Here is a 7,959-nt window from a genome sequence, read left to right on the forward strand (position 1 = left end):
AAACTTTCCTTTACAGAAGGAATGGCATGGCGCGCTTTCAAAAACGTTTGCTCAAATTTCCTTGGAAATTCCAGGGCAGAGAACTAAATAGAACTTGTTGTGGAAATCATATTAAGTGCATATGACAAAATGGAGTGTAATATGTTCCTCAAAATACACTTTTTACATTCTTATTTGGATTTCTTTCTTCCTAACTTTGGAGCGGTAAACGACGAGCATGGGGAAAGATTTCATCAAGAAATATCTGAAATGGAAAGGCGATTTAAAGGCAGATCATCATCCAGCATGCTTGCAGACTATTGTTGGTTCCTTGTAAAATACAGTCCGGGTCTAGTTATAAACAGAAGTCATCCAGAAAATTATTTTAAATGTAAGTTCAAATTTCGAGACTTTTCTCATTATATGCATGACATATTTTTATTGTTGTGCTTTAAACTATGTTAAATCATTTTTGTATCCAGTACACATTTTTCAAGTATTATTAGGAATTTTGAATCCCTAGTGTGTTGTAATTTTATCAGTAGCAGGGAAAAATTAAAAACAAATAAGTTTTGTTATAACAAATTCAATTGTTCATTTTCCCCGGAAAATGGTACGTGATGGGGCAATGTGGATTTTAAATTCAGATTTAGGGCACACATATTAGTAATATTCACCTATTTTTATTTCGAAGCAAGACGAAAGGTAAACATTTGTTGTTCAGTGTTATTGGTTTTATTTCGCATATAATTTTTGTATTTCTTGGAAATTATTCTTATTTTTTATCACAGACAAATTTTAAATTAGATAATAGATCGGGAAAAACACGAAAAGATTTTTTTACTTGGTTATTTAACGACGTTGTACCAAATACGAGATTATTTAGCGTCGATGGGATTGGTGATAGCGAAAAGGTATTTGGCGAGATGAGGCCGAAGATTCGTCATACATTACCTGATATTCACCTTACGGTTGGGGAAAACCTCGGAAGAAACCCAACGAGGTAATCAACCCAAGCTGGGATCGAACCTGCGCCCGAGCGCAACTCGGGATTGGCAGGCAAGCGTCTTAGTCGACTGAGCTACGCCGGTGCCTAGAAAAGATATTAATATATACATTTAAATATACAAAATAAATATATATGTATTTAAAAGGGAAAACTTCCAAAATATGCATTTATGCAAAATAAAGTTGGCTTTATTCGATTGTGAAAACCATGATCGGCAAAGATCCACTTTTATTTTGTCAATATGCTAAATCAATAAAAACACGCAATTGTATGAAGTTCCTAGGTCTAGATATCAGAGTTCTATTCCCAAATTGCTTGTCCTCAGATAGAACTTACATTAAAGTAGTGTTTGGGATAGGAGACAGTCGTAATACAAGCCATTCTTGATTTCTAAAAATCGAGTCATTCCATAAAATAGACATAAAGAATTCGCGTAAAGTCTAAGACAAAGTTGTCAGATGACGCGATATATTGGCTGCGTGGTACAACAACATGAATTCAGCTCTTAATGGTCGCTACTCGAAGCAGCCACTGGGCATCACTCACTGCAAATTCCACCATAGAGAAACTCATAACTCGCTTACAACGACAAGTGGCGCAGAGATCTGATTGTGGGCGGCCGATCGCATCCCTGACATTCCTGGCTCAGCAGTGGGCATTGTTAAATGGCCCGCACGCGTGAATAAATCCGACGTTGGCACAGACGTTCACAGAATAATTTAATCGTTATGTACAGCGCTTTTGTTCTCTAGATCAGTGGTTCACTGTTTTTTACAACAAATCCCTTTGAACAGTACTGAAGGACTTGGTATTCATGTTGTGTTTGGAAGATAAATCCGAATAACTTCACTGCATTTAATTGCTGCTTTACAGCAATAAAAGACGCTAAAAGATTTTAGTAATGGCCATAGTAATATAATAATAACAATATAAATAGGCTATATAAATCAGAACTAACGTCATTTCAACGACTACCTCAAAATTTACAATTTGTATAGAATAATCTACAAAGTACAAACTCTGTGGTAATTCCTTACTTACTTACAAATGGCTTTTAAGGAACCCGCAGGTTCATTGCCGTTCTCACATAAGCCCGCCATCGGTCCCTATCCTGTGCAAGATTAATCCAGTCTCTATCATCATATCCCACATTCCTCAAATCCATTTTACTATTATCCTCCCATTTACGTCTCGGCCTCCCCAAAGGTCTTTTTCCCTCCGGCCTCCCAACTAACACTCTATATGCATTTCTGGATTCGCCTATACGTGCTACATGCCCTGCCCATCTCAAATGTCTGGTTTTAATGTTCCTAATTATGTCAGGTGAAGAATACAATGCGTGCAGTTCTACGTTGTGTAACTTTCTCCATTCTCCTGTAACTTCATCCCTCTTAGCCCCAAATATTTTCCAAAGAACCTTATTCTCAAACACTCTTTATCTCTATTCCTCTCTCTAAGTGAAAGTCCAAGTTTCACAACCATACAGAACAACTGGTAATATAACTGTTTTATAAATTGTAACTTTAAGATTTTTTGATAGCAGACTAGATGACAAAAGCTTCTCAACCGAATAATAACAGGCATTTACTATATTTATTCTGCGTTTAATTTCCTCCCGAGTGTCATTTATATTTGTTACTGTTGCTCAAAAATATTTTAATTTTTCCACCTCTTCGAAGGATAACTCTCCAATTTTTATAATACCATTTCGTACAATATCCTTAACATACTGAAATTAATAGTTAATACCCGGACACTTATCTTGTAAGATTTATCTAAGAAGTAGCCAATTAACATTGCATCAGATTTTCAATGATTAGAATAATGACGAGATGTAGATAGTGATTATTAATATTATTATTATTATTATTATTATTATTATTATTATTATTATTATTGAATATGTATTATGAATAATAATACATTATAATATAATAATTACAATATCGTGGGTCCAGTACAATAATTAGGCCTATGTACAGCTAGCGCACAAGATCTGAAAGCCTGGTTGACGTCATTGAAAGGGAGGAAGAACTGAGTGAACGGGTAGATAGGATGGGCCGAAATATATCAACTTACAGAATCATATTCGAAGCAAGAAATGGTATTGGCCGCTCATTATTTTCGACTTCAACGCCACCATGGGCAATGCTTGGCAACTGTATTGTCTAACACCAAAGGGTAAAGAAGATGGTATGGATCTTCTGTCACGCGATGCATTGTACAACATATCTAACTACATACCCCGAGAACTAGATTACGTCCTGGTCGCTCACCACTCACTAGAAATCGAAGAATTCCTGAAGACGCCTGCCTCGATGGTCATAATCACGTGATTGAAAGAAGTGAAACTCAAGTAAGATGTGCAGAGTGTCTTAAGAATACCTTCAGAAAGTGTAGGAAATGTAATGTAGACTGTTACATCCATTGCTTTGAAAAATTCTATACCTAAGTTGCAAACTATGACTATTATCTGAACTAAGTGTAAAATAAGAAGCAAGTGAACGGCTCAAATAGGCCTTTGTTTGTTTGCAAGTAGAATTGTTTATAATTTTCTTATACAGGTGCTATAATACATGAAAAAGAGCTCTATAGGATTTATTTTACAAAAAAATAACAATTATCAAAATACCCATCCCATTCATGCCCACTGCCCCATTTCTGGGGCGGTTCTTTTCTTCAAACTGGCCAAGTGAAATTTGTTTTGAGTAATTTTCTCTTTAGTTACTAAGTCTTATGATTACAATATTAAAGTATTTCTCGAGACTGCGAAAAAAATCAACTTGGGCATAAATGGGTTAAGTTTGTTCAAAATGATGCAAGCAAATTGAACCGACATGCAAAATAATTCATAGAGCAGATTTGTAAAGTACAGAGTGGATGATAACCTCTGCACCAAAATAAAACTGGTTATAGATCATGAAAAGAGATTTTAAAAATCTGAGTACCGTAGGCTAAGTTTTTTCTCTAACATTCACCATTTTAGAGGAAATCGTTATGTTTTTATGAAAAATTTGGCAACAACACGGCTACTGCAAGCGCGGCAAACACTCCTTGCCTTCCCCTCCTCCTCTGCTAGGTCCACATCTGTGGAGTAACGGTCAACGCGTCTGGCCGCGAAACCAGGTGGCCCGGGTTCGAATCCCGGTCGGGGCAAGTTACCTGGTTGAGGTTTTTTCCGGGTTTTTCCCTCAACCCAATACGAGCAAATGCTGGGTAACTTTCGGTGCTGGACCCCGGACTCATTTCACCGGCATTATCACCATTTCATTCAGACGCTAAATAATCTAGATGTTGATACAGCGTCGTAAAATACCCAATAAAAAAAATCCTCCTCTGCTAAACTCAATAAGTGACAAGCGACAGTGCGCTACGTTGCGAGATTTTTTTTAACAATTTTCACAATTATTCAATTTAAATTCATGCCCAAATGGTTTAACTTGCAAAAGAAGTTTCAAGACATTAACTGTTCAGGTTATTTTTACCTATTTGCGTGTATAGTAATCAGCCATTTCTCTCGGGCTTTACCGCGATAGAGCTCTGAAAACATTGGGCAAAGACTATTTTTTTTTTCATGCTTAAAAGTGCTTCACATAAGGAAAAGTGTAATAAAATTTTTGTGATATTTAACATTTAGAATCACCTCTTAAATTTTGGTGCATAGGTCACCTTCCACCCTGTATGTGTTTTGATCACAGGAGAAATAATCAATTGAAAGTTCCTTCAGTTGACGCCAACTCCTCGATCAAAACAGCATATAGCAGCCAAGGCAAATGTTTAAGTTTTCATAAGCAATCCCAAGTTACGGGTTTAATTTATTAGCCCTAATATAGTCGTTTCAAGCTTTATTTCCCTCTGAGTGTTTCGGTATGTAATAAGCAAAGGACGGATCAGAGTGACTGTTCTTACAAGTTTACTCACCATGTACTATAGTCTGTTTATGTTGAAGCAGAGACGGTGACTGCAGAAGTACACAACGGGCGCGTACCTGCAATTTCCGTACAGCTGTATCAAAAGAATGAGTACACTGTGCTGTACATGACGGCTGTGAATTTGTAATCCGTTATAAAACAGTAGATTGTACTTACGTGTAAAGTGAATACTACGTAGTCTGTGCATTGCAGTGGACAATAATGTACGCGGAGATTGTCGAAAGTGAACGTTTCTGGGTATCTTAAACAAAAATTATATCGTGATAAACTCCCTTCGACATCGCGAGACGTAATAGGTAAATAGGAATAATATACTAACTTATATCAATATCTGATATATTATTTCTTTCACTTTTTGATCTGGAGGGCTCTGTTTGTTTTTGCAGCAACACATCTCGCACAACACACATGATTGAAAAATCATAATTTTTTTGCTAATACATTCTAAAGTTTCTTGTTCACTTTTTTCGTAACTTCTCCGGCTTTGGTTACCTTACGTTTTACAGATACTTCTTCCACTATGTTTATAGTCTTTGGCATGTGTAAATCATATGTTTGTAACAACGTTATGGCTTTCGGTAAGTGACAAAAGTTCTTCTGTATGAAATCTAAACTAAAGATCAACTGAAATTAGAGATTTTGCTATTTCAATTGCATGTGCCTCTGTAGAATCTAAACTAGTGATCACTTTCACAATTTGAACATAATATGTGGCATAATAGAAGAAAGCGTCCAGTCAACTATCCCATCTTGTTATTATGGGGTTTGGTGCAAGGGGAACCCCGGGAGCGATTTCCTTGAATTTTTATATTCGGGAAGGTGTTTTCAGAAAAGTTTTCTTAACATTACCTATAAAGCTATCAACGTCACTATAAAAATAGTGAATTACTTCCTCCACCCTATGGAGTCCATGTGCTAATCAAGTTAGGTGAACCAACTTAGGATACATTATTTTTGTGTCCTTGGCCGTCTTTATCATATAGGGCTCAGCATCTGTACTTAAAGAAATACATTATTATACCTGATACCATTAGGCCACAAAATATCCATGGCATTAGAAAATACAGTTGTCATTGTTGTGTGGTTCACCTTTTCTATCGTCTCACACGTTAGTAAATATGTCTTTCCAGTTGGCCACTACTACGAGTAGTTCATCGGATAGTCGTATTCCCACATAACTTCGCATTTACTTTTACTAGTAGTAGCATACGCCACCTGTTTGCGATGCGGAACATGATGTTCCTACTACGCACTGTATAATTCTTTACCCTCTGTCTGTACCTAGGGAACACGTGCCGAGACATTCTGCTCTCTGCATCAGTAACATGAAGTCACGGAACCTGGTCACTCTGATCCGCCCTCTGGTAATAAGACTCTACGATCGAAGATAGGGCCGCCACATGTCAACGACTGTAAGACATCACATAATTACGGATGTATTCAGAGAAAAAGACGACTGCAGTTTATATGTACCGGTACTGAAAAGTGAAGACAGAAAGCATCCTTATCTGAAGGAAGACTAGCATTTAGTCGGGAACAGTTCTAATCCTCTTCTGTGACTTGTTGGAGCCCACCTTCTGTTTCCAATAATGTATCGTGAGAAAGAAAGCTGTTACTGACAGACTTTTTTTTTTCTGGCGCCGAAGAAAAGGGATGGTTGTTGAACTGGACGGAAATTTTAGGGGTGCGGTTCGTAGATTTTTCAAACGGATAACATAAGGCCTGTCGGAGACCGTTTCCTGGTCATTTAAGCTATTATGACGTTCATGGAACGAATCTGGACGTGTCCCTTCCTGGGGAAGGGTAGCGAAATTTGTGGAAACTAGGCAGTGCATTAGCTTGAGGGTATTGTAGAAAACATTTCCGAGATGGAATATTGACAACATTCCTGACACAGTGTTCGGAATGTTAACAATCTCTTAAGAACGCCGATATGCTTTGCACATGCTATAAATATTTTAGAATAATTTATAGATTAGCTTAGGAACATTTGAATACCAGTATGAAGAAATAATTAGTAATTAGGCCTACATAAGGAAACAAAAATAAATTAGGCAGAAAGAACAAGGAAATAATTTAAATGCGGAAGAAGAGAAAATTAGAAGGAAAAAAGAGGAAAAGGAAATATGTAAAAGATATCGAGAGATATATAATAAACCTAAAGAACTAAGAAATGGAAAGAAAACGAGACAAGGGATGAAGAAATGAAACGTAGTAAAAAGAAAAAGAAATACACATATGGAATCAGATATGAATCAGAGTTGAATGACTAATGAATTAATTAATTAATAATTTAAACAATTAATCAGTTAAGTAATGAATTTAAATATTACAACCGTATAGTAGATGGCATATGAGGAAACGAAGAGGATGACAGAATATAGGAAAGATCGGAGAAAGCTGGGTTTGCAGTGAAAGACCTGCCCTTGGACAGAACACTAAATGAATGAATGGTAGATGGGAATAAAGAAAAGCAGTTATCGCTGTAACAAGTTGTGAACTCAATCTGACTAATTCTTATGGAAACCTCAATGTTTCAGTTCTGTCGATAGGACGGCGGACTACGAAATGAAAATATCCGTGTTCAGTCCTTGCTAGAGACGGAATTCTTCACCTTGTCACAACTTCCAGGACAAGTTCTGGGTCCATTCAGTCTCATATACAGGGACATCATTTTATTTTTACTTCAATTTTTATTGTACCTGAGTTTTTTAATGTACTTCACTCCCACCCCTTCTTCTAAGGAAGTTCCAACTCCACACAGAACCAAGACCGCAGATAGTAAGCAGTACTGAGTTACTGAATATAGTACGTTCCAGAAATATGTTCGCGTTTTCCAGTGACGAAAGAGCTTTCAATATTGAATCATATTTTCGCACAGGTACTGTCCGTTTGCCTACGTCGCATCCCGATTTCCCCTACCTGCTTCTGCTCGCCCCTCTGTAATAGCTGGGCTGTCTTAGCTCTTTTCTGAAAACATTAATTTCTCTTAGGAATTGGAAGTTTACGTAATATTATACAGCTGTTTAATTTAACTTA

This window comes from Periplaneta americana, chromosome 9 (assembly GCF_040183065.1).
Source record: "Periplaneta americana isolate PAMFEO1 chromosome 9, P.americana_PAMFEO1_priV1, whole genome shotgun sequence".
NCBI lineage: Eukaryota > Metazoa > Arthropoda > Insecta > Blattodea > Blattidae > Periplaneta > Periplaneta americana.